We start from the raw sequence: 25701 nt of genomic DNA, 5'->3' as shown, positions 1-25701 counted from the left end.
CGATTACTTGTGCTCGGCTCTTCTTCGTGTATTAGATCAATTGAGTCAAGCACGGAAAGAAAGTATTCAAGGTCGTTCTCCGGTATGGTTACCAATTTTTCGCGTAAGTTCGCGGGTAGTCTGTTTTTCAGAATTTTGAGAACATCTACGTGCGGTATTGGATTGTTCCAATAGCGCGTCTTATTCAAGTACTTTTCGAAATACTTTCTCAACCCGCCGTTTTTGAGGTTGAACGGTTGTGGGTTGAATACTTCACGGCGCAGTCTTTCTTGGACCCCAGCAGACCAATATTTCTCCAAGAAAGCCCGTTCAAATTGTTCGTAGGTGACGCACTGTTCAGCCATGTCTGTGGCCCACAAAAGTGCGTCGCCTTGTGTGAAGCCTACTACATATCTAATCTTCTGTGCCTCAGTCCAGTTTCTTGGTAAGACATTTTTAAATGCTCTTACGAATACGACTGGATGAGTTTTTCTGGATTCTGTGGAGAAAACTGGAAACTGTCTATGTTTCAACAGGCTCTCATCGACTAGAATCGTCGAGATGCAAGGCGACACACCTACTGCCTGTTGCAGCACCGCGTTTGGCGAATAGCCATTGTTTGCCTGTGCCGGTGCGTGCACATACGCCGGACTGGGCGCCTGATGTTCTGCGTTATTGACATCGTAATCTGGCACGGGCGTATAAGTGTCGCGCTGCCTGCTGCTTGACGTAGGCAAGTCATTTGAAACATTCAGTCTACCAGCAATTTCCTTGCGTATTCTGTCCTCGGCTACTTTGATTTCATTACCTAATTTTTCAAAAAGTTTTGTTTCCCGGTCAGTTATTGATTCATTTACATTACCGTTTTCTAAAGTTTCATTTATTTTGATAATGTCCGCGTTGATACGTCGAGTCTCCTGTTTCAGAAAACCGACTTCTTCGTTAACTTTATTAACTTGGTCAGGTATTTCTTCACATGCGGACTGTACTCTTGTTAAATTTAATTGAATATCCTGTACGTTTTCATGTATTTCTTTTTGTACGGTTTGTGTTTGATTGTGTGTTTCTACTATTTCTGACAGTTCCTGTTCCTGTTTGTTTGTACGATCTGACAATTTCTTTTCTAAGTCATTTGCCAATACATTGTATACACTATTGACGGTTTTGATGACTTTGTCTTCGATCTTTTGATCGATTTCATTGGTGAGTTTATTTAAGCGTTGATCGAAATGTCTGTGTATGTTTTCAAACTGCGTGTTTACACTTGAAAACTGCTGTTGGAACCCAATTTCCATGTTTGATAATTTTGTGTTTGTCATGTTGTGGCTGATTTCTAGATTCGCCAGTTTTGTGTTCGTTGTGTTGTGGCTGATTTCTAGATTCGCCAGTTTTGTGTTCGTTGTGTTGTGGCTGACTTCTAGATTCGCCAGTTTTGTGTTCGTTGTGTTGTGGCTGACTTCTAGATTCGCCAGTTTTGTGTTCGTTGTGTTGTGACTCATCTTTAAATCAGATAATTGCTCGCTCACGTTTGACATCAGACTATATAATGCCTCAAGCGTAACTGACGACGCTTGTGTGTTTGTATTTATGCCATTATTTGTTGCCATTGTTTCTCTGCCACGGTCTGATTGAATCGAAACCGGGCTAGGTTCACTGATTTCACGCGAAATATTTTCATCTGATCTGGTAATCGATGCTTCATCGATTGTGCACAAGGTTTCATTTGCAAGTGGTTCGTTATTGTTAATCCCTGTGGAGTGCAATTGAATTGTATTTACCTCTACATTATGTTGTGCTGAAAAACTAATTGCGTCATCATTTACGTCACTATTGTCAGAATCGGTGACGTGTCCATGAACATTTGTTAAATTAAAGTTCTCCGATTCCATTGTGAAGATATTATTTTTATCTGTACTTTACTGTTAATCTAAATCTTTAAATTCTCTCGCAGTTCAATTAATAAAAAATATCTCGCGATTGTTATTTGTTGCGCGTCGGAAATTTACAAGATGGCGCACTACGTCTTCTAATTCTGCGATTGTTGAACATAAAAAAGTAATTATCAAAGTGTAATTGTGTGTTGCCACAAACACTACCAGGATTTTAATATGGACAGGAAATGGTTCTGCTTTAAGTGGAGCTAAGCCAAGGTGCAGCCACCGCATGCGTTTGCGCTTTCCTACCTTAATTCCGACTGAGCTGCGTCACTCACGATTACGTTAGTTTTGTAAATCCTTGTCCTTGTTCCTTCTGGTTATTGTGCCATCCGTTTATACAGTTAATATTGTTTCACTTTATTCGTCATTTTCCATGTGCGTCATGTAACAGAGAAACAGTAATTAGTACAAGTACATTTGTAGCACAACAATGAAGTACTTACTCTTTGTTCCACCAGCACTGTCCCTGTCAGCGATCGCCAGTGTGGCGAAATAAATAAAAAACATTTTACATTTTATATTCCACGTCATTGTTGATTTAATCAGAGTTCTCACCTTAGACATAGAATTAGTCCTTCTGCCACAATATTAATTCATTAGTCGCCATCGATGTTCTTCTCTTTGCTGACCGTGTGGACCATCATGAGTCGGCATCGGTTCACTTCACGAAGACGGTGGAAACCAAGGAATACTATGCTACGTCGCTATAAATAATTTTCGTAACACTTCGATACTTTGCACTATTTTTTTTATTCACAACACAATAAGACTTGCTGTGCTCGTCGCACAAACCATAATTACCAACCATATGGCTGCCTTTCCGCACAGTCCAAAATTCACGTCCATCCTCCACAAGGCAACAATCGAAAGTGTCCCTTAGCTCCTTGGAGTATCAAACAAAAGAGAATACAATGTGAACTTTACAAAGATTCTAATATACATGCCTCTCAATTTATCTTTGGCGCAGCTTTTAAGATATTGTATGTCTCTGCATAGGAATGTGTCATTACAAAGGGCTTACTGAAATCTAGCACCTCAATGGTGAGAGGCAAGGGCACTCAGCGAAATCAAGCAGCCCAGTGTGAGAGGCAAGGGGGCTCACCGAAACCAGACACCTGAAAAGTGAGAGGCAATGGGACTCGCCGAAATCAGATATCCCAGTGGTGTCAGGCAAGGGCTCACTGAAATCTAGCACCCCAATGGTGAGAGGCATGGGCACTCAGCGAAATCAAGCAGCCCAGTGTGAGAGGCAAGGGGGCTCACCGAAACCAGACACCTCAAAGGTGAGAGGCAACGGGACTCGCCGAAATCAAACACCCCAGTGGTGTCAGGCAAGGGCTCACTGAAATCTAGGACCGCAATGGTGAGAGGCAAGTGTACTCAGCGAAATCAAGCAGCCCAGTGTGAGAGGCAAGGGGGCTCACCGAAACCAGACACCTCAAAGGTGAGAGGCAATGGAACTCGACGAAATCATACATCGCAGTGCTGTCAGGCAAGGGCTCACTGAAATCTTGCAGCCCAATGGTGAGAGGCAAGGGCACTCAGCGAAATCAAGCAGCCCAGTGTGAGAGGCAAGGGGGCTCACCGAAACCAGAGACCTCAAAGGTGAGAGGCAATGGAACTCTCCGAAATCAAACATCCCAGTGGTGTCAGGCAAGGGCTCACCGAAATCTAGCACCCCAATGGTGAGAGGCAAGGGCACTCAGCGAAATCAAGCAGCCCAGTGATGAAAGGCAAGGGGTTCACCGAAACCAGAGACCTCAAAGGTGAGAGGCAACAGGACTCGCCGAAATCAAACACCCCAGTGGTGTCAGGCAAGGGCTCACTGAAATCTAGCACCCCAATGGTGAGAGGCAAGGGCACTCAGCGAAATCAAGCAGCCCAGTGTGAGAGGCAAGGGGGCTCACCGAAACCAGACACCTCAAAGGTGAGAGGCAATGGGACTCGCCGAAATCAGACATCCCAGTGGTGTCAGGCAAGGGCTCACTGAAATCTAGCACCCCAATGGTGAGAGGCATGGGCACTCAGCGAAATCAAGCAGCCCAGTGTGAGAGGCAAGGGGGCTCACCGAAACCAGACACCTCAAAGGTGAGAGGCAATGGAACTCGCCGAAATCAAACATCCCAGTGGTGTCAGGCAAGGGCTCAATGAAATCTAGCACCCCAATGGTGAGAGGCATGGGCACTCAGCCAAATCAAGCAGCCCAGTATGAGAGGCAAGGGGGCTCACCGAAATCAGACACCCCAAAGGTGAGAGGCAACAGGACACACCAAAATCAAACACTTCACGTGGCGTCAGGCAAGGGCTCACTGAAATCTAGCATCCCAATGGTGAGAGGCAAGGGCACTCAGCGAAATCAAGCAGCCCAGTAGTGAGAGGCAAGGGGGCTCACCGAAACCAGACACCTGAAAAGTGAGAGGCAATGGGACTCGCCGAAATCAGACATCCCAGTGGTGTCAGGCAAGGGCTCACTGAAATCTAGCACCCCAATGGTGAGAGGCATGGGCACTCAGCGAAATCAAGCAGCCCAGTGTGAGAGGCAAGGGGGCTCACCGAAACCAGACACCTCAAAGGTGAGAGGCAACGGGACTCGCCGAAATCAAACACCCCAGTGGTGTCAGGCAAGGGCTCACTGAAATCTAGGACCGCAATGGTGAGAGGCAAGTGTACTCAGCGAAATCAAGCAGCCCAGTGTGAGAGGCAAGGGGGCTCACCGAAACCAGACACCTCAAAGGTGAGAGGCAATGGAACTCGACGAAATCATACATCGCAGTGCTGTCAGGCAAGGGCTCACTGAAATCTTGCAGCCCAATGGTGAGAGGCAAGGGCACTCAGCGAAATCAAGCAGCCCAGTGTGAGAGGCAAGGGGGCTCACCGAAACCAGAGACCTCAAAGGTGAGAGGCAATGGAACTCTCCGAAATCAAACATCCCAGTGGTGTCAGGCAAGGGCTCACCGAAATCTAGCACCCCAATGGTGAGAGGCAAGGGCACTCAGCGAAATCAAGCAGCCCAGTGATGAAAGGCAAGGGGTTCACCGAAACCAGAGACCTCAAAGGTGAGAGGCAACAGGACTCGCCGAAATCAAACACCCCAGTGGTGTCAGGCAAGGGCTCACTGAAATCTAGCACCCCAATGGTGAGAGGCAAGGGCACTCAGCGAAATCAAGCAGCCCAGTGTGAGAGGCAAGGGGGCTCACCGAAACCAGACACCTCAAAGGTGAGAGGCAATGGGACTCGCCGAAATCAGACATCCCAGTGGTGTCAGGCAAGGGCTCACTGAAATCTAGCACCCCAATGGTGAGAGGCATGGGCACTCAGCGAAATCAAGCAGCCCAGTGTGAGAGGCAAGGGGGCTCACCGAAACCAGACACCTCAAAGGTGAGAGGCAATGGAACTCGCCGAAATCAAACATCCCAGTGGTGTCAGGCAAGGGCTCAATGAAATCTAGCACCCCAATGGTGAGAGGCATGGGCACTCAGCCAAATCAAGCAGCCCAGTATGAGAGGCAAGGGGGCTCACCGAAATCAGACACCCCAAAGGTGAGAGGCAACAGGACACACCAAAATCAAACACTTCACGTGGCGTCAGGCAAGGGCTCACTGAAATCTAGCATCCCAATGGTGAGAGGCAAGGGCACTCAGCGAAATCAAGCAGCCCAGTAGTGAGAGGCTAGGGGGCTCACCGAAACCAGACACCCTAAAGGTGAGAGACAACGGGACCCGCCAAAATCAAATACTTCAGTGGTGTCAGGCAAGGGCCTATGGAAATCTAGCACTCCAATGGTGAGAGGCAAGGGTACTCAGCAAAATCAAGCAGCCTGGTCGTGAGAGGTAAGGGGACTCACTGAAATCAAGCCCACCGATAATGAGAAGAAAGAGACTCACCAGTATCAAGCATCCCAGTAGGAACAGAAAACTATTACATCCACATCGTTGTTTCTGGATCATGTAGTTTCTAGTGACACTGAAACAAACAACCATATCGTACTGTACCGTTAAATCTGCAACACTAAAGTAAATTTCTAACATGAATATCAACCCTTAGAACACAAAGGTTTACATTTTCATCGTAAATGAAGTTTAGAATCAGATGCGTTGTTCCTGAATTGTAAAAACAGGTACTTTCAAAAAATGGCTCTAAGCACTAACATCTCAGGTCATCAGTCCGCTAGACTTTGAACTACTTAAACCTAACTAACCTAAAGACAGCACACACATCCATGCCCGGGGCAAGATTCGAACCTGCGACCATAGCAGCAGTGCGGTTCGGGACTGAAGTGCCAAGAACCGCCCGGCCACAGCGGCCGACTACAGGCACCTTCTTATTTGTCCAATTCAGCGCCATCTACCACGAGTGGAAAGCTATTGTTTGAGGAAATCGTATGTACTTTTGGCGCAGAATCCAAATATGCAGTAAATTGGGCGGTTCCAACGAGAAAATACGAAGTTACCGCTTCCACTCAGGAGGATGGTAAGGAGGGGGCGAGTTACACCACAGACAGATCTCCTCCCCTTTACTAATATTAACTTTTCACCTAGAACATTGCGTCTTAGTGATAGGTAATTGTTTCAGTTAAAGCAAACAGCTTGTACATACTGCCACTTACATCATCTGCGAGAGGTTTGTTGTCCTATCTTAAGGTGCATGAAATATTTTCCGGGACAGTTTTGTTTCGTCCGCCCTGAACATAACACATGGCCAAACGTGCAGCCTCAAGCTATACGGCGCAAAAAGCGTACTGTGCAATCAGTTTCACTCTGTGGGTACAGCAAACGTTAACACGCAGATGTCAGTTAATTACGAGTTTAATTGCGTATCAGAATGCAAATCAAGGCAGGTATGCTAACAGACTCGACGCCCTGAAACCCGAAACACATCGCAGGCAAACATTTACGGGACAAGCGATCACCTGGACACCATAATGGATCTGGTCAATGGTACACTCTCACTGTCTAGTAAAGACAAACATTTAATTCACTTCGCGGTTCACTAACGTTTCTCGAACAAAGTAATTTTCTTTATTTTTATTTTACATCCACACAGATATTAACGTATTATTCGCTTGTGTGCTGATACGAAAAGTGTATTAAAACGTTAGATTCGATCAAATACTGTAACACTAAAATTGTCAGATATAGATTGTACATCCATGCAACTAATAACTTTGCTTCTTACTATTACTAGTAGCTGACAAACCCGGCATTGCCCCGGTATGCATTTTCCCAGTTTCCTATTAAACCGAAAACAAAAAATAACTGTGTTTGTGGAGTCCTGTCGACAAAATTTCATTCGTGAAAACACGTTTACAGTTATGAAAAGTCGTACAAGAAAACATGCCTAATACACAAATGTATAAGTACAATAAGCAAATTAAGAAGCATAGTATTCAAATTAAAAATTCTCTGTAATGTTTATGTAGCTGAGAGCGTGACTATAAACAATACTTATAATTAAATGTCCAGACACCTGGGCGCAGATGCTCCGCGTGTGTACAACGCGATTTTGTAAACAACGCCTCTTCATAGCACTATACACGGCTATTGTTTTCTCCTACAGCCGTTTCCACTTCGCAGTTGAAAGCGCAGCCAGGTGTTAGGGAGTTCCTTCATTCGACTCTAGGAATAAATGTATTAAAACTTCATGCATGGCGCGGCATTTTTTCACGGATCTGTGTTTACGACGTGGTTCTTACCCCCACATCGACTGTTGCCTGACGGTAAGGGGTATGTGTACCAAGTTCGGTTGCGATCGGTCCAGTGATTTAGGGGGAGATGTAGAACATACACACATACTTACATCCATCACATCCATCGGTGATTGATTGTATCAATGATGCATATTGAAGTAATAACACCAAAACTGAATTACAAACGCAAGAAATAGGAAGTTGCTTTTGTCTATGGTATGTAATATCCATGACTATATTTTATTCAGAACAATATTCGCGACAGAATTGTGTGTGGAATTTGAGCGAACATTCACGTGATATTAATAAATAAAGGACTTCATCAATACTAAAATAATAATAAATAATTATTGTCAGTGACATAATTTAATTTTCTGTGAAAATCATATCTCAGGCAATACTCATTGAAAAAGATAGTGGAAATCTTCATCTTTTGTTACCTGTGATTCCTCTAGAATAATCCTTCTTCTTGTTTGAACTGTTGTAATGCCGAACGTGGTTGATGTCTCGTAACGCAGAGGTCTGTAAAAAACTTTATTATGTTGCTAATTTAATATTTGAAAAATAGAGGTTATCTATCGTTGAAATGAATCTACTTAGTTTGGAGTTTTATTTCACTGTGATTCTCGTCCTATATAAATGTTAAGTTTTCTGATCAGCTACAAAGGAGCACAGCCATTGATCTACAGCGAGGTTTATTGGTAAATGCTGAATAATAAGCGATTATCATTGAGCAATATTTTCAAATGTTAATGCATATAGTGAAGTTACAAAAAGATTTAAAATAGTACAACAGGGTCTGAAGCAGAATCGATAAGTGATTGTCTTATGTTAGCCGCCGTCTTAGTGAAATATTGCAGCGGCAGTTTTAAACTGATTTTCTATACGGACATAAATGTTGTTGGTCGTAATTGCGACAATAATTGTGTATTGGTGGCTCAGAACACACTTTGAGGAAATAAATTCGACTGAGATCGTAAATAAACTTTAAATATAGTGCAAATAGCATCTTACGCGATAGAAATTCTTATCTGCTGATGTATGAAGCCTGGTTATTTCGTAACAACTTTTATGAAGTATTGTCACAGGAAAAAATACATTAGTGTTATGTGCGTATAATATTGTGTGACAAAACTGTTAATTTTGCTTAAAGAAAATTGCTGCCTCCTCGAATAACAGTAGCGTTAAGTTCGATAAACGATCTGCAGCTTAGTGCCATTTACACTGCTTGACAGACAACATTGCTACACGTTCGCAGGTGGAGGTTTCTTTAACAAAATAACGATCATTAGCCGAGAAAAGCAGTGTTTAAATAAAACCTCATGTTACATTGATAATAAGCAACAAGTTTTATTGTAATCTTGCTGAAACTGTACAACACGCAATCAAACCACAATACGAGCACGCCACACTTACAATGGATGGTAATGGCATATACCATTTTCGACCGATTTTGGCTGAATGATGGGAAGTTGTTAGTTGTTGCAATACAGGAGCTGTAGTCAGATATGAATTGCAGCCATAAATACTTTTGAATGAAGTTACATCGATGGAATGTATTTTGAAAAGAGTAATATTGAAAGTGTTCATAAAAATGTAAAACATGGAAAAAATTATATTTACATTTTACATGTAGAAAGCAAAATCCCAACTATTCAGAGTAAAGTTGAGGAACCTTCGACCCTTCATCTCCTACTGCTTTCCAAGGTGTTGAGGAATATTCAGTTCAAAGTAAAGTTGAGAAATATTCACGCAAACGAGATCATCCGGCAGTGACGATTATTAAACATTAACATCATGTAGATTGCTTCAGTGTAATGCGGATAAAAGAACACTTAGCGACCAAATTTTAAACACAGCTTTTCTTTTACATCTGCTGTGTATCTCTCTCTGTCCTCATTATAATAAAAAATCTATTCACACATTAGTTTTATTGATTTTTGAGTTCAAAGTACAGTATGAACCTAATAAATTTAGCTGCACTGAGGGTGGTGATTGTGCGCTTTTGCACAGGCAGCCAAAGCAAACTTCAAGCAGGCCTGACAATCGGCTATATCAGTACACAATAGCGGAAATTATAACAATCGGCATTTCTAAATCTGTGACGTTGTTTCCTTGATCAACGATCAACCTTGGAGTCCTCTTTACACATGAGCGAATGGAAGCGAAAACAAATAAATGTGCATTTGCAGACGACTTGACAATGTGAACTACAATTCGCTCGTATGATATTTGTCAACAAGCCTTTAACAGAAGAGAATGGAACACAATGTGACATAAAAAACACTATGAACGCTGCTTTATTGTTTTCTCGTGCTAATCATTGGCACACGAGGTTCAATACGACATTGTTGCACACAAGAATTGTAATTAAGTGAAGGAGTACAATTTTGTTAGAACTGTCTGAGACGATGCTAAGTGGAACACAAGCACCGGGCGTGTAATCATGTTGTACCAAACGTCAAAACAGGCAACGACCTTGCCGCAGTGGATACACCGGTTCCCGTGAGATCACCGAAGTTAAGCGCTGTCGGGCGTGGTCGGCACTTGGATGGGTGACCATCCAGGCCGCCATGCGCTGTTGCCATTTTTCGGGGTGCACTCAGCCTCGTGATGCCAATTGAGGAGCTACTCGACCGAATAGTAGCGGCTCCGGTCAAAGAATACCATCATAAGGACTGGGAGAGCGGTGTGCTGACCACACGCCCCTCCCATCCTCCTATCCGCACAAACAAACAGTGAGCTCACTGCCTCGTAGTGTGCAAGTGGGCACGCGAGGAACCCCTGGTTCACCACTTAGACAACAGTATAGAGCAGTCACAACGCTCTTCTGTAACAAACCTACATGTAGCAACTCCACCTAGGGATGACACAATAACACCTTTCAGGCTGCAAACTTTGTATAAAGGAACGCGTGGAAACCCTGACATTAAACATTAGGCCACCCAAGAGCTCAGAAACGCTCAGAAATTACTAGAACATTTGGTCACCTGTAAGAGGGCTGTTAAGTCATTGACTGGTATAAGCCCTCGCCATCCTTCCACTCTCCTTTTCTCTCACAGTTAAGCCACTCCATGTCCATCATGGATAACAATCAAAGATCAGCCTGTCGCAGGATGCCCTGGTGAATACAAGGAAGTGTCTATATCTACATCTACATCTACATTTATACTCCGCAAACCACCCAACGGTGTGTGGCGGAGGGCACTTTACGTGCTACTGTCATTACCTCCCTTTTCTGTTCCAGTCGCGTATGGTTCGCGGGAAGAACGACTGCCGGAAAGCCTCCGTACGCGTTCGAATCTCTCTAATTTTACATTCGTGATCTCCTCGGGAGGTATAAGTAGGGGGAAGCAGTATATTCGATACCTCATCCAGAAACGCACCCTCTCGAAACCTGGACAGCAAGCTACACTGCGATGCAGAGCGCCTCTCTTGCAGAGCCTGCCACTTGAGTTTGCTAAACATCTCCGTAACGCTATGACACTTACCAAATAACCCTGTGACGAAACGCGCCGCTATTCTTTGGATCTTCTCTACCTCCTCCGTCAGCCCGATCTGGTACGGATCCCACACTGATGAGCAATACTCAAGTATAGGTCGAACGAGTGTTTTGTAAGCCACCTCCTTTGTTGATGGACTTCATTTTCTAAGCACTCTCCCAATAAATCTCAACCTGGTACCCGCCTTACCAACAATTAATTTTATATGATCATTCCACTTCAAATCGTTCCGCACACACACTCCCAGATACTTTACAGAAGTAACTGCTACCAGTGTTTGTTCCGCTATCATATAATCATACAGTAAAGGATCCTTGATTCTATGTACTCGCAATACATTACATTTGTCTATGTTAAGGGTCAGTTGCTACTCCCTGCACCAAGTGCCTATCCGCTGCAGATCTTCCTGCATTTCGTTGCAATTTTCTAATGCTGAAACTTCTCTGTATACTACAGCATCATCCGCGAAACGCCGCACGGAACTTCCGACACTATCTACTAGGTCATTTATATACATTGTGAAAAGCAATGGTCCCATAACACTCCCCTGTGGCACGCCAGAGCTTACTTGAACGTCTGTAGACGCCTCTCCTTTGAGAACAACATGCTGTGTTCTGTTTGCTAAAAACTCTTCAATCCAGCCACACAGCTGGTCTGATATTCCGTAGGCTCTTATTTTGTTTATCAGGCGACAGTGCGGAACTGTATCGAACGCCTTCCGGAAGTCAAGGAAAATGGCATCTAATTGGGAGCCTGTATCAATATTTTCTGGGTCTCATGAACAAATAAAGCGAGTTGGGTCTCACACGATCGCTGTTTCCGGAATCCATGTTGATTCCTACAGAGTAGATTCTGGGTTACCAGAAACGACATGATACGCGAGCAACAAACATGTTCTAAAATTCTACAACAGATCGACGTCAGAGATATAGGACTATAGTTTTGCGCATCTGCTCGACGACCCTTCTTGAAGACTGGGACTACCCTACCTGTGCTCTTTTCCAATGTAGATGTAGGTGTAGAACCACGACATCATGCAGCGCGATACAAATGCCGAATGGACCGCTCAGGATTGGCACACGTTCTCTTCACCGATGAGCGTCGCATATGCCTTCAACCAGACAATCGTCTCAGACGTGTTTGGAGGCAACCCAATCAGGCTGAACGCCTTACACACACTGTCCAGTGAGAGCAGCAAGGTTCAAAAATGGTTCAAATAGCTCTGAGCACTTAACTTCTGAGGTCATCAGTCGCCTAGAACTTAGAACTAATTAAACCTAACCAATCTAAGGACATCACACACATCCATGCCCGAGGCAGGATTCAAACCTGCGACCGTAGCAAGGTTCCCCGATGTTTTAGGGTAGCATTATGTGCGCCCACGCTCGCCGCTGGTGCTCATGGAAGGCGCCGTGACGGCTGTATGATACGTGAATGCCATCCTCCGACCGACAGTGTAACCATATCGGCAGCATATTGGCGAGGCTTTCGTCTTCATGGACGACAATTCGCGCCCCATCTTGTGAATGGCTCCCTTCAGGATAACGACATCGCTCGACTGGAGTGGTCAGCATGTTCTCCATTCACGAACCCTATCGATCTTGCCTGGGATAGATTGAAAAGGGCTGTTTATGGACGACGTGACCCACCAACCGCTCTGAGGGATCTACGCCGAATAGCCGTTGAGGAGTGGGACAGTCTGGACCAACAGTGTCTTGATGAACTTGTGGATAGTATGCCACGACGAATACAGGCAGGCATCAGTGCAAGAGGACGTGCTACTGGGTATTAGAGGTACCGATGTGTACAGCAATGTGGACCACCACCTTTGAAGGTCTCGCTGTATGGTGGTTTTCATGAGCAATAAAAAGGGAGGAAATGATGTTTATGTTGATCTCTATTCCAATTTTCTCTACAGGTTCTGGAACTCTCGGAACCGAGGTGACGCAAAACTTTTTTTGATGTGTGTAGATCCACGATGTGAAGCTCTGGTTTCAGACAAGACGTTGGTTTCAGAGGCGACTATTTTGCATTGCGAGCACTGTTTTTGACGAATTTGGCAAAATGGCTTAGGAAAGGAGGAATTTTTGGTGTCTCAGTTGTGTACGTAAGCGTGAAATGCGTGGAGTTAGTGCACTAAACACTGAATTCCAGCTCCACTTTTCCTTAGTATTGGTTCAACACTTTGCCATACCTCTGTTGACACTTCCTGCTGGCATCTATGTTACACCTGAGGACAAAATTTAAAGGCAGACGACTGCTTACCGAGAACCAACATAACCAGAAGAAGGAGTAACGGTTCCTCTCTGGTTACCAGCAACCGCAAACCTTTACTTTATTGACTGTTTATCATTTGAATAGGTGCTATGTATCAGATAGTTTCTGATGTCTGCAGTGACATACACAAAGCACTTCAGACATTTCATTAAAGTATGTATAATGAACATAATGTCAATAAAATACGATAAGTTAAATGCGAAATAAGCACAAACTTTGGGTACTTTTTAAAATCTGCTTTATAGTTTGTTGGAGTGTAGATGGCGTCATCCCTGTTACACTATTTTTTTATTATCAACACGTCCATATTGGTTGCACATCAGCTATGTAACTTTTTTTTCGTATGTTTTTAATTTTAATCAGGATAATGGATGCATATTTGTGCTTGCTTACTTGAAGGAAAATTTAATGTGCCTTGACTTCTTAGTGAAAGGAATTACAAAGGTTGCAGTTATTCACTCCGTAGCTACCTAATGAAAGCATGTGATTTGGAGTGTCGCAAAAGCCGCCTGGGGCCGAAGCCACACTGCAACACAACACCGCCGTGCTGGTTGCCAGGTCAGCCCCTGCGACTACACGCTTCTCTGACTCCGCCGTTTGCAGCGCGACCTGCAGAGGGCCTTCGCGTATACCAGATCAAAGCAAACAGAGCGTGGAAATCAGCAAGAGACATCGCTTCTGCCTCGAACCTTTTGCTGCCATCGCCAATGCTAAGTGCTGCCAATCAGGAGGGAGTGATTACGAAGGCTTTCCCGGTGTAATAATTGATAATACACCACTGGCCATTAAAATTGCTTCACCACGAAGATGTGCTACAGACGCAAAATTTAACAGACAGGAAGAAGATGCTGTGATATGCAAATGATTAACTTTTCAGAGCATTCACACAACGTTGGCGCCGGTGGCGACACCTACAACGTGCTGACATGAGGAAAGTTTCCAACCGATTTCTCATACACAAACAGAAGTTGACCGGCGTTGCCTGGAGAAACGTTGTTGTGATGTCTCGTATAAGGAGGAGAAATGCGTACCATCACGTTTCCGACTTTGATAAAGGTCGGATTGTTGCCTATCGCGATTGCGGTTTATCGTATCGCGACATTGCAGCTGACTGTTAGCAGAATATGGAATCGGTGGGTTCAGGAGGGTAATACTAAACACCGTGCTGGGTCCCAACGGCCTCGTATCACTAGCAGTCGAGATGACAGGCATCTTATCCGCATGGCTGTAGCGGATCGTGCAGCCACATACGATCCCTGTCAACAAATGGGGACGTTTGCAAGACAACAACCATCTGCACGAACTGTTCGACGATGTTTGCTGCAGCATGGACTATCAGCTCGGAGACCGTGGCTGCGGTTACCCTTGACGCTGGATCACAGACAGGAGCGCCTGCGATGGTGTACTCAACGACGAACCTGTGTGCACGAATGGCAAAACGTCCTTTTTTCGTATGAATCCAGAATCTGTTTACAGTATCATGATGGCCGCATCCATGTTTGTCGACATCGCGGTGAACCCACATTGGAAGCGTGTATTCGTCATCGCCATTCTGACTTACCACCCAGCGCGACGGTATAGGGTGGCATTGGTTTACAAATCTCGGTCACCTCTTGTTCGCATTGATGGCACTCTGAACAGTGGACGTTACATTTCAGATGTGTTACGACCCGTGGCTCTACCCTTCATTCTATCCCTGCGAAACCCTACATTTCAGCAGGATAATGCACGACCGCATGTTGCAGATCCTGTATGGGCCTTTCTGGATACAGAAAATGTTCGACTGCTTCCCTGGCCAGCACATTCTCCAAATCTCTCACCAATTGAAAACTTCTGGTCAATGGTGGCCGAGCAACTGGCTCGTCACTATACACCAGTCACTACTCTTGATAAACTGTGGTATCGTGGTGAAGCTCCATGGGCAGCTGTACCTGTACACTCCATCCAAGCTCTGTTTGACTCAATGCCCAGGCGTACCAAGGCCGATATTACGGCCAGAGGTGGTTGTTCTGGGTACTGATTTCTCAGGATCTATGCACCCAAAATGCGTGAAAATGTAATCACATTTCAGTTATAGTATAATATATTTGTCCAATGAATACCCGTTTATCATCTGCATTTCTTCTTGGTGTAGCATTTTTAATGGCCAGTAGTGTATTATTCTCGGATCATAACGTCATCTTGACACAATAATTCCGCGGTCCAACTGGCCGCCATGTTCAGGTGAGAGTGCTGGTACACGATCTCGCCCGAACTGACTTCTCAGTGCAAGCGGCGACCCCTATATAGGCCACAGAAGGCCCACAACGCGTGCGCGAGAAGGTGTCGTAACTGCCCTTTAGAGCAAGTAAACATACCGCGCCGCCAGTGGTGGAAACAGGCGAAATCGAGATATGGCTACCAAAAATTAAAAATTTCATTCAGACGATCGAAACACAGACCGTTGTTTTTTAATGTCTGATAACACCGGGTTCCAAGTCTTAGTTAAAAGGTAACCCTTGCCTCTATTAATAAGATTATCAGATAAACGAATCTCTATGGATTCTCTTAAACATAGTCCCAATAGCGAGATGCAGGAGCAACCATTTGTGTCTCGTCGGTGAGACAGTGCTCCGCCACTGCAGATTTTACCCCTGATACCTGGATAATTCAAAACTGTGCATTCCAGTCGACATTGTCGAATGGTTTCTGCAAATCTACAAAAGCTATAAACAAAGGTTACGAAATGGAAAACTTATCTTCCAAGATAACTCGTACTGTCAGTATTGCTTCGTACGTTCCTACATTTCTGCGGAACGCATACTGATCTTCTCCGATATCGGCTTCTACCAGCTTCCCGTTCTTCTGTAAACAATTCGTGTTAGTATTTTGCAACCATGACTCGCTAAACTGGTAGTTCGATAATATTCACGCCTGCCAGCTGCTGCTTTCTTTGGAACTGGAATATGAGAAAGTGTTGTTGTGGTCTTCACTCAATACCTCCTCATTAGTTATGTGATCTACCCATCTAATCTTCAGCATTCTTCTCTAGCACCACATTTCGAAAGCTTCTATTCTCTTCTTGTCCAAACTATTTATCGTCCATGTTTCACTTCCATACATGGCTACACTATATACAAATACCTTCAGAAACGACTTCCTGACAGTTAAATCTATACTTGATGTTAACAAATTTCTCTTCTTCAGAAACGCTTTCCTTGCCATTGCTAGTCTGCACGGGAACGTTGAGGCAGGCATACTCTCTCTCTTCCAGTCAACTACGTTTGACCACGGCACCGGAGGATTGCCGTACTGCACACAAAGCACATGGTAGTCCCTTCACATCTGCCCCTACCAAGCGACAGCAAGTAATGCTCTCCCTGCTGCAACGTTCTGTGTAATCGTACGAAATCACTTGTCGGAGACTAGCTGCCGCCGGACTAGAGATTTACTGTCCCATGTGCAGCCTGCCATTAAAACCACAACATAAACGGCTGCGTTTTGGAGTGTTCCCGAGACTGCTAAGCATGTACTGATGACGAATGGCGGCGAATCGTGTTCAACGATAAATCGCCTTTCTGCCCCAAACCTTCTCGACCGTCAGAGGCGAGTATGACAGCGACTTGCACCTCGTTTACATGGGGCTCCCAATGTAAAGATCAGTTACATGGGGCTCTTAAAACCGGATTTCGGAAATCGATTTCCCAATACCGCTTCTGGGTCGTCACGTAAACACTTCAAATCGATTTTGGAAATCCGCTTCTACATTGAAGCGCCAAAGAAACTGCTATAGGCATGCATATTCAAAAACATAAATATACACTACTGGCCATTAAAATTGCTACATCACGAAGATGACGTGTTACAGAAGCGAAATTTAAACGACAGGAAGAAGACGCTGTGATATGCAAATTTTTACCTTTTCAGAGCAATCACACAAGGATGGCGCCGGTGGCGACACCTTCGACGTACTGACATGAGAAACGTTTCCAACGGATTTCTCATACACAAACAGCAGTTGACCGGCGTTGCCTGGTGAAACGTTGTTGTGATGCCTCGTGTAAGGAGGAGAAATGCATACCATCACGTTTCCTACTTTGATACAGGTCGAATTGTTGCCTATCGCGATTGCGGTTTATCGTATCGCGACATTGCTGCTCGCATTGGTCGAGATCCACTGACTGTTAGCAGAATATGGAATCGGCTGGTTCAGGAGGGTAATACGGAACGCCGTACTGGATCCCAACGGCCTCGTATCACTAGCAGTCGAGATGACAAGCATCCCATCCGCATGGCTGTAACGGATCGTGCAGCCACGTCTCGATCCCTGAGTCAACAGATAGGGACGTTTGCAAGACAACAACCATGTGCACGAACTGTTCGACGACGTTTGCAGCAGCATGGACTATCATCTTGGAGACCGTGGTTGCGGTTACCCTTGACGCTGCATCACAGACAGGAGCGCCTGCGATGGTGTACTCAACGACGAACCTGTGTGCACGAATGGCAAGACGTCATTTTTTCGGATGAATCCAGGTTCTGTTTACAGCATCTTGATGGTCGCATCAGTGTTTGGCGACATCGCGGTGAACCCACATTGGAAGCGTGTATTCATCATCGCCATACTGGCGTATCACCCGGCGTGACGGTATGGGGTACCATTGGTTACACGTATCGGTCACGTCTTGTTCTCACTGACGGCGCTTTGAACAGTGGCCGTTACATTTCAAATGTGTTACGACCCGTGGCTCTACCCTTCATTCGATCCCTGCGAAACCCTACATTTCAGCAGGATAATGCACGACCCCATGTTGCAGGTCCTGTACGGGCCTTTCTGGATACAGAAAATGTTCGACTGCTGCCCTGGCCAGCACATTCTCCATATTTCTCACCAATAGAAAACGTCTGGTCAATGGTGGCACGAGTGTACCGTGAATATCAGAAGCCCAGTGGAACATCAAATCTGCAACAGTGCTGCGACCGGAAAAAGATCCAGCAAGAACGGGACCAACGACTATTAAACAGAATCCTTCAACATGACAGAAGTGCAACCCTTCCGCAAATTGCTGCAGATTTCAGTGCTCGGACATCAACGAAACATCATCGATAAAGGCTTTCGGAGCCGAAGGCCCACTCGTGTACCCTTGAGGCATACAAGATGCAAAGCTTTACGTTTCGCCTGGGCCCGTCGATACCGACATTGGACTGCTGATGAGTGGAAACATGTTGCTTGGTCGGACGAGTCTCGTATCAGATTGTAACGCGAGGATGGACGTGTAATGGTACGGAGACAACCTCATGAATCCATGGACCCTGCGTGTCAGCAGAGGACTTTTCAAGCTGGTGGGGCCTCTGTAATGGGGAGGGGCGTGTGCAGTTGGAGTGATACGGGACCCCTGATACGTCTAGATACGACTCTGACAGGTGTCACTTAGGTAAGCATCCTGTCCGATCACCTGCATTCACTCGTGTCCATTTTTCATTCCGACGGACTTGAGCAATTCCAGCAGGACAATGCGACTCCCCACACGTCCAGAATTGCTACAGAGTGACTCCAGGAACACTCTTCTGAGTTGAAACATTTCCGCTAGCCACCAAACTCTCCAGACATAAACATTATCGATCGTATCTGAGGTGCCTTGCAACGTGTTGTTCAGAAGAGATCTCCACCCTCTCTTATGGATTTATGGACAGCCCTGTAGTATTCGTGGTGTCAGTCCCCTCCAGCACTACTTCAGATGTTAGGCGAGACCATGCCATGTCGTGTTGCGGCCCTTTTGCGTGCTCGCGGGGCCCCTACGCGATATTTGGCAGGTGTCCCAGTTTCTTTGGCTCTTCAGTGTAGTTGCCGGTCGGTTTTCGCTCCCATGTAAATGCAACCGGTTTTGAAACGTGCTTGGGCTGTCATCTCTCGTCTTGTTTCTAAAAACTTTCGGCTATTATGGACGGAGTGGCTTGTTGTACAGTGAAGGATAAATAGAAACCTTAGACTGAAGCTTGTTACCCCTCGTGTAATTGAAATATGGATTATGCTGAGTAAATCAGAAACTGTAACAGCTATTTTCCAGACCTTAACATATAAACACGACAGCGAAAAACTGTTTTCGGAATTCAGTTTTCGTCTTTCGGAAGATGTGTCCCATTAAGCGTAGTGATGATGAGATGTGCCATTCTTGCAATGTGCTGGAGAAGCACAGCGGTGTTGCTGCTGGCGTCTTCATATGAGGAGCCATCGGTTATGAATGCGGGTCACGGCTGGCAGTGATTGCACAGCGGTACATCATGAACTCCTCCATCTTCCTGTGTTAACTCTCGTGCAACAGTATCATGGTAGCATTTTTCAACACGACAGTGCTCGTCCACACAAGGCACATATCTCTTTGAAGTATCTACGTGATGTATGTCGGCAGTAATTGTTAAAATTTATTGTGAAACCTTCGGCTGTTCTTTATTTTGCACAATTCACGGTGTCAGTCCCCTCCAGCACTACTTCAGATATTATCTGAGTACATGCCACGTCGTGTTGCGGCACTTCTGCATGGTCGCGGGGATCCTACGCGGTATTAGGCAGGTGTACCAGTTTTTTTGGCTCTTCAGTGTAGCTCCAGCGGAGTGGTTTGCTCCAAGATACGGGGCTCAGGCTTCACGCCTTCGTGTCGGCAGGCATTAACACTACATTGCCGACGTCACACAGGCGTGCGCTGGGGCCTGCATTTATCGTCTCTGCGCGAGCCGTATGCTTGGATAACGGTGACGCCAGCTCGCCGTTCTGCTGGTGCTGGCCAAAGCGTGATCGACTCGTGACCACAGCCACCGGTGCAGGTGTCCGTGTGATGGAAGGGGAGCGGCGGCTCGCGTGACCACAGCTGCTAATGAAGCAGCCACAAGTGGGCGTCAGAGGGCTCCCGCAAGGGGAACAACAGAGCTGCTAAACGCTGCGGTTCGTCAGAGGTGTTGTGGAACGGTGGTACCTGTCCAAATACTGCGCACGTCTGCGTTATGCCTGAGTAGGGGAACACTAAAAAAGAAGAAAAACAGTGGGCAGGTACGAGTAGCTCTCGGGCAGTAAGTGTTTCGTACAAACTTTAATAAGTACGAGGTGTGGCTAGAAAAAAACCGAACTAGTACTGGTGAAACAATAAAACGAACACAATAAGGCTGAAAGTCGATTGGCCTGTCACGTGACTCTCGCTCCGCCCACTGCTCGAGTTTCATCTGCCTCCTGCACTCAGTCTGCCCGTGGCGTCTGTTTTAAGTAGTTGACGTTTTGTCTGTGCGTCGGAAAATGTTGAGTGTACAGAAAGAACAGCGTGTTAACATCAAATTTTGTTTCAAACTAGGAAAATCTGCAAGTGAAACGTTTGTAATGTTACAACAAGTGTACGGCGATGATTGTTTATGGCGAACACAAGTGTTTGAGTGGTTTAAACGATTTAAAGATGGCCGTGAAGACACCAGTGATGACACTCGCACTGGCAGACCATTGTCAGCAAAAATTGATGCAAACATTGAAAAAATCGGTAAACTTGTTCGACAAGATCGCCGTTTAACAATCAGAGCAGTGTCTGAGTTAACAGGACTTGACAAGGAAAGTGTTAGGCAGAGTCTTCATGAAAGTTTCAACATGAACAAAGTGTGTTCAAAAATGGTTCCAAAGTGTCTCACAATTGAACAGAAGGAACGCCGAAGAATGATTTGTTCTGACATCCTGGAAAACACTGAAAGTGATCCCACCTTCTTACAAAATGTTATTACTTGCGATGAATCGTGGTTTTTTACTTACGATCCCGAAACTAAACGCCAATCGATGCATTGGAAAACTCCTGGTTCTCCACGACAAAAAAAGCACGAATGTCAAAATCGAAATTCAAGGCAATGATGATTGTTTTTTTTTTTTTTTGACATCAAAGGGATTGTGCACATTGATTGGGTACCAGAGGGACAAACAGTGAATCAGCATTACTACATTAGCGTCCTGGCTACCCTACGTGAGCGAGTACGGAGAAAACGGAACGATTTGTGGAGAAAAAAGTCATGGATCCTTCACCAAGACAATGCCCCAGCTCACAGTGCGTTGTCAGTGAAGACGTTTTTGGCAAAACACAACATTCCCATCTTAGATCATCCACCCTACTCACCTGATTTGGCCCCCTGTGACTTTTTTCTTTTCCCTAAAGTCAATTCAGCTTTGAAAGGAACTAGATTTGAGACTGTTGAAGCAGTAAAAGAAAAAGCGACGGAAGTAATGTATGGACTTACCGAAAATGATCTGCAGCATTGCTATGAACAGTGGAAAATTCGTATGAAGCGGTGTAGAGACCGAGGAGTACATTGAAGGAGATAACATGAAATTGTAAATAATTGTAAATAAATGTTTTTTCCAGCATCAGTCCGGTTTTCTTCTAGCCGCACCTCGTATACAGACAGTTTATCCTTTCCTGGACTCGTGAATCTTGACCATTTTTGCTTGTCGTCGACGTTGATACTGACAAGATATCGGTCTCACAAGGGGAAGGCCTCAGACACGACCAACTGATTCAGCTCAAATTTGGCAGGTCGCTTGTGTACAGCCTAAAATGAAGGACTCTTATTTTTGGATCAACCCCCCCCCCCCAATTTTGAGCAAAACGCCCCTAAAGGTTATGACGATCAATCGACCCACAATTGAAGGGATCAATAGATAATTGTAAATAGAGCATTTTCCATCATCAGGTATGGGGCCCGCAGAGCAAACTTTTCCAGAAATCGAGGAAAGAAACTTTTACAACTGCCGCTTCTGTATCCACATGGTAGACATTTTTCGCCGACAGTGCCGATAGCACAGCGGCCAAGGTAACTGTCTGGGATTCGGAGAACCCGGGTTTGAATCTCGAAGAAACCTAGCGGATGTTATTCTTTTCGTTTGTATTTTTCCATATCTCAATTGATAGGGATAGGCGGCTTAATAAGGTAAGTACATCAATAAGGAATGATAATAATAAGATAGGCAAACAAATTTCCCAAACGCCGCGAGTTAGTAATGTATTAAAGTATTAAGCCTTGTCACATGAAAACAAAATGGCTCTGAGCACTATGGGACTCAACATCTTAGGGCATAAGTCCCCTATAACTCAGAACTACTTAAACCTAACTAACCTAAGGACATCACACACACCCATGCCCGAGGCAGGATTCGAACCTGCGACCGTAGCAGTCCCGCGGTTCCGGACTGCAGCGCCAGGACCGCACGGCCACCGCGGCCGGCCACATCAAAACAATTCCGAGTAAGAGTGCTGCGAATTCCTCACGAAGGATCACAGATAGCCAACCGCACGACGCTTGTTTACAGCGAGGCACCGGACAGAATGCACGCGGGGAGAGTTATGTTGTTCCGGTTGCCACTTCGTCATTTCATAGTTCTGAAACTGGAAGAGTGAAGGTGTCCAGCACGAGCCTTATAGAAGTCATTCGGAAAGAATTGTTTTCCGTCATTAGGCTGCCGTGAACCTCGTGGATACATGTACCATGATTTTTCCATCGTTAATGCGCCGAATGAAATATGTTTTCTGAATGAACACAGTGTTCTTCCGTAAGTAACATATGACGAGTACTGTAGGCAGTTTGTAGTAATTAGCTCGTCTGTTTATGCCGTAGTAACTAGTTTGTTGTGTCATATCTTTCAGGTGCATAATCTGAATAATGGAGCATATACTCCCTTCGACTAGCGCTGTAATGTATAGTTGGAAGCCTGTCACAGACGATGGCAAGCGGGAAGTTACCGACGCTGTGTTTTGGTTTGTAAAAATGTTGCAAGACAGATGCATTATCAACGCACTACCGGAAGCAGGCAGTTCTGTTTCTCGGCGTTTGAGAAATTTATTTGCCTACCTTAATATTATCATTCCTTATTGATTTACTTACCCTATTAACCCTCCTATCCCTATCAGTTGAGATATGGAAACATACAAACGAAAAGAAGAACATCCGCTAGGTTTCTTCGAGATTCAAACCCGGGTTCTCCGAATGCCAGACAGTTACCTTGGCCGTTGCGCTATTTTTTTTTTATTGTTCTCGTTTTGTTCGATTCAATATTCGGTGCGGATGTCCCATGACACCCGTTCATGTTCAGTGTTGGATCGTTTACTCAGTTTTTTATTAGAGAGGGCAGCTAACCCTCTTACCGAACACGCTGAGCTACCGCGCCGGCGACCATCGGTGCTGTCGGCGAAAAGCGTTTACCATGTGGATACAGAAGCGGCAGTTGTAAAAGTTTCTTACCTCGATTTCTGGAAAAGTATGCGTTTTCGGAACCCCATACCTGATGATGAAAAATGCTCTATTTACAATTATCTATCGATCCCGCCAATTTTGAGTCGATTGCTCGTCATAATCTTTAGGGGTTATTTTCTCAAAAACGCGTGGGTATTGACCCAAAATATTTTAGATTCCTTTGTTTTAGGTTGTACACAAGCGACCTGCCAAATTTTAGCCGAATCGGTTTGCTGTGTCTGAGGCCTTCCCCTTGTCAGTGATCCCAAGACTTTCGAGAAACTCGTAATCTGAAGTGGAACAACAAATGATCAAAGGAATATCTTTTTTCGTATGATATAATTGCAATTTAATATATTTCTGCTTTTTCCTTTGCTTGTACTGCTAAACTTGCTCCTTGTCAATTCCATGATTCTACGTCAACGGAAGTACCCCATAAGTTTTAATGAGTGAGAAAGTATTTTACACAGTGGGTATCCGCAGCTGTTGAAAGGCATGATGTTAAGAAGAATCCTGCTAACAGGTGGTAAAACTGTTATTTTATTGGAACACAACCGGTTTCGCAACCTAAAGCGGCGTCATGAGGTGCAACCTACGTGGTAAAGAGTCTCAACTTCATGGATATCAAAATTTATGAAAGTAACATCTAAAATGTACCCACAATATTAAAAGGTCGTATGTGTACCCAGCACTCCTAGTCAAGATATGCCGTTCAGTGTATACTGTCTACATCAGTGGATTCAAACCTGGGGGTGATTACCTCTTGAGGGTAAACGAAATTTTCTGAAGGGTAAAAACTAAACGATTCGCTTGTGTTTTAGTTACGAAACTAAATTATTTTCAAAAGACCATTACTATTATCAAAACTGTGTTAGACTCTAATATTGATTATATAAGTTATCAATAATCATATCTCTCAACTAGTAGCATTAATGGGGTGGATGTTAGAGGTTCCTCACATAGTCCACCCATCATCGCTGATGATAAAAGTGAGACATATAAGTAAAGATGTTAAATAATTCAAGAAAATGTTTTCTCCAAGTTGTAGATAATATCTGCAGCAGTCCAGAAATTGCTTCATTACTCGCTTAGAAACCGAAAAATGAATTAATTGACGTCACGACACAGCAGTAACTACACAAGGACTGCTATAGTGCTGTACACAGTGTTACTACTCACTGTTATTAGAGTGGTTAGACACAAACCATTAACAGGCTGAAGTCGTCCAATTTGTACCAGTTTAGAATGAGGGAGTGCAGCAGTGAAGTGATTTACGAAAAGTAAGTGTAGTGCACATGTTTGAACTTATATGATTTTAAAAGGGGTTGCAGCGCGCAGGTCAAGCAAGTGCCGTGATGAAGAGGAGTAATGCAGGGGAGGCATGTTTTGTAAGAAGCGTGTATCCTCACAGTGGGTAATCTGCTTTCTTTGCTGAGAAGGAGTTGTGCGTTCGATTTACGATGTCCCACGAATTCCTTTGTCATTCATTCTAAGACACACAAGTTAAATATCATTCATCTTTCATCACTTTAAAATTAACAGTGTTCCAAGAAAAGTTATCATTGTACAGTTTAATTAGGTGATAAAGTTGGTAATAATGTGGGAGATTGGGGGGGGGGGGCGAGGGGGACAACAAATGGCCGAGGGGGAAGGGTGCAGGGTGGGGGTACTAGCTAATATCTGATTGCACTCGGGGGTAATGGGTGTATTATCCACGACACTATGTTCTAGCCACAAGATATTAAAATGAACTAAGTGTACGAACTTCAACAAATGTTATATTGTAAAAGTGACGATAATTATTTCATTATTTCTGTAATAATTTAATTTCTGTGTGAATTAAAACTATTATCAGAGAACTACATTCATAGACAACGACAATTATAATCTTTTTTTGTTATCTGTGATAATTGTGGTTCAGTTGTTCTTCCTGTGCTAACCGATGAACTGTTCGGACGTGAGACGTGTGAGGTCTGTAAAGAGAAAACCTGTAACTATATTGTTAATTATTATTTGAACAATAGCGTCGCTATTGTCTAAACGTGGATTTGTATTTATTTCAATTGTAATCCGATCTAATTAATGTTTTGAA

The 25701-nt window shown here is 44.5% G+C and overlaps 1 pseudogene; it reads left to right on the top strand.

Annotated features, from left to right (window-relative positions):
• The first annotated feature begins 10071 nt into the window (after positions 1–10071).
• LOC124717430 lies at positions 10072–10189 on the top strand (annotated as a pseudogene).
• The last annotated feature ends 15512 nt before the right edge of the window (positions 10190–25701 follow it).

Source organism: Schistocerca piceifrons, chromosome 9, assembly GCF_021461385.2.
Source record: "Schistocerca piceifrons isolate TAMUIC-IGC-003096 chromosome 9, iqSchPice1.1, whole genome shotgun sequence".
Lineage (NCBI taxonomy): Eukaryota > Metazoa > Arthropoda > Insecta > Orthoptera > Acrididae > Schistocerca > Schistocerca piceifrons.
Note: the sequence above shows the minus strand (reverse complement) of the source record. Positions and strands in the feature narration are given on the sequence as shown.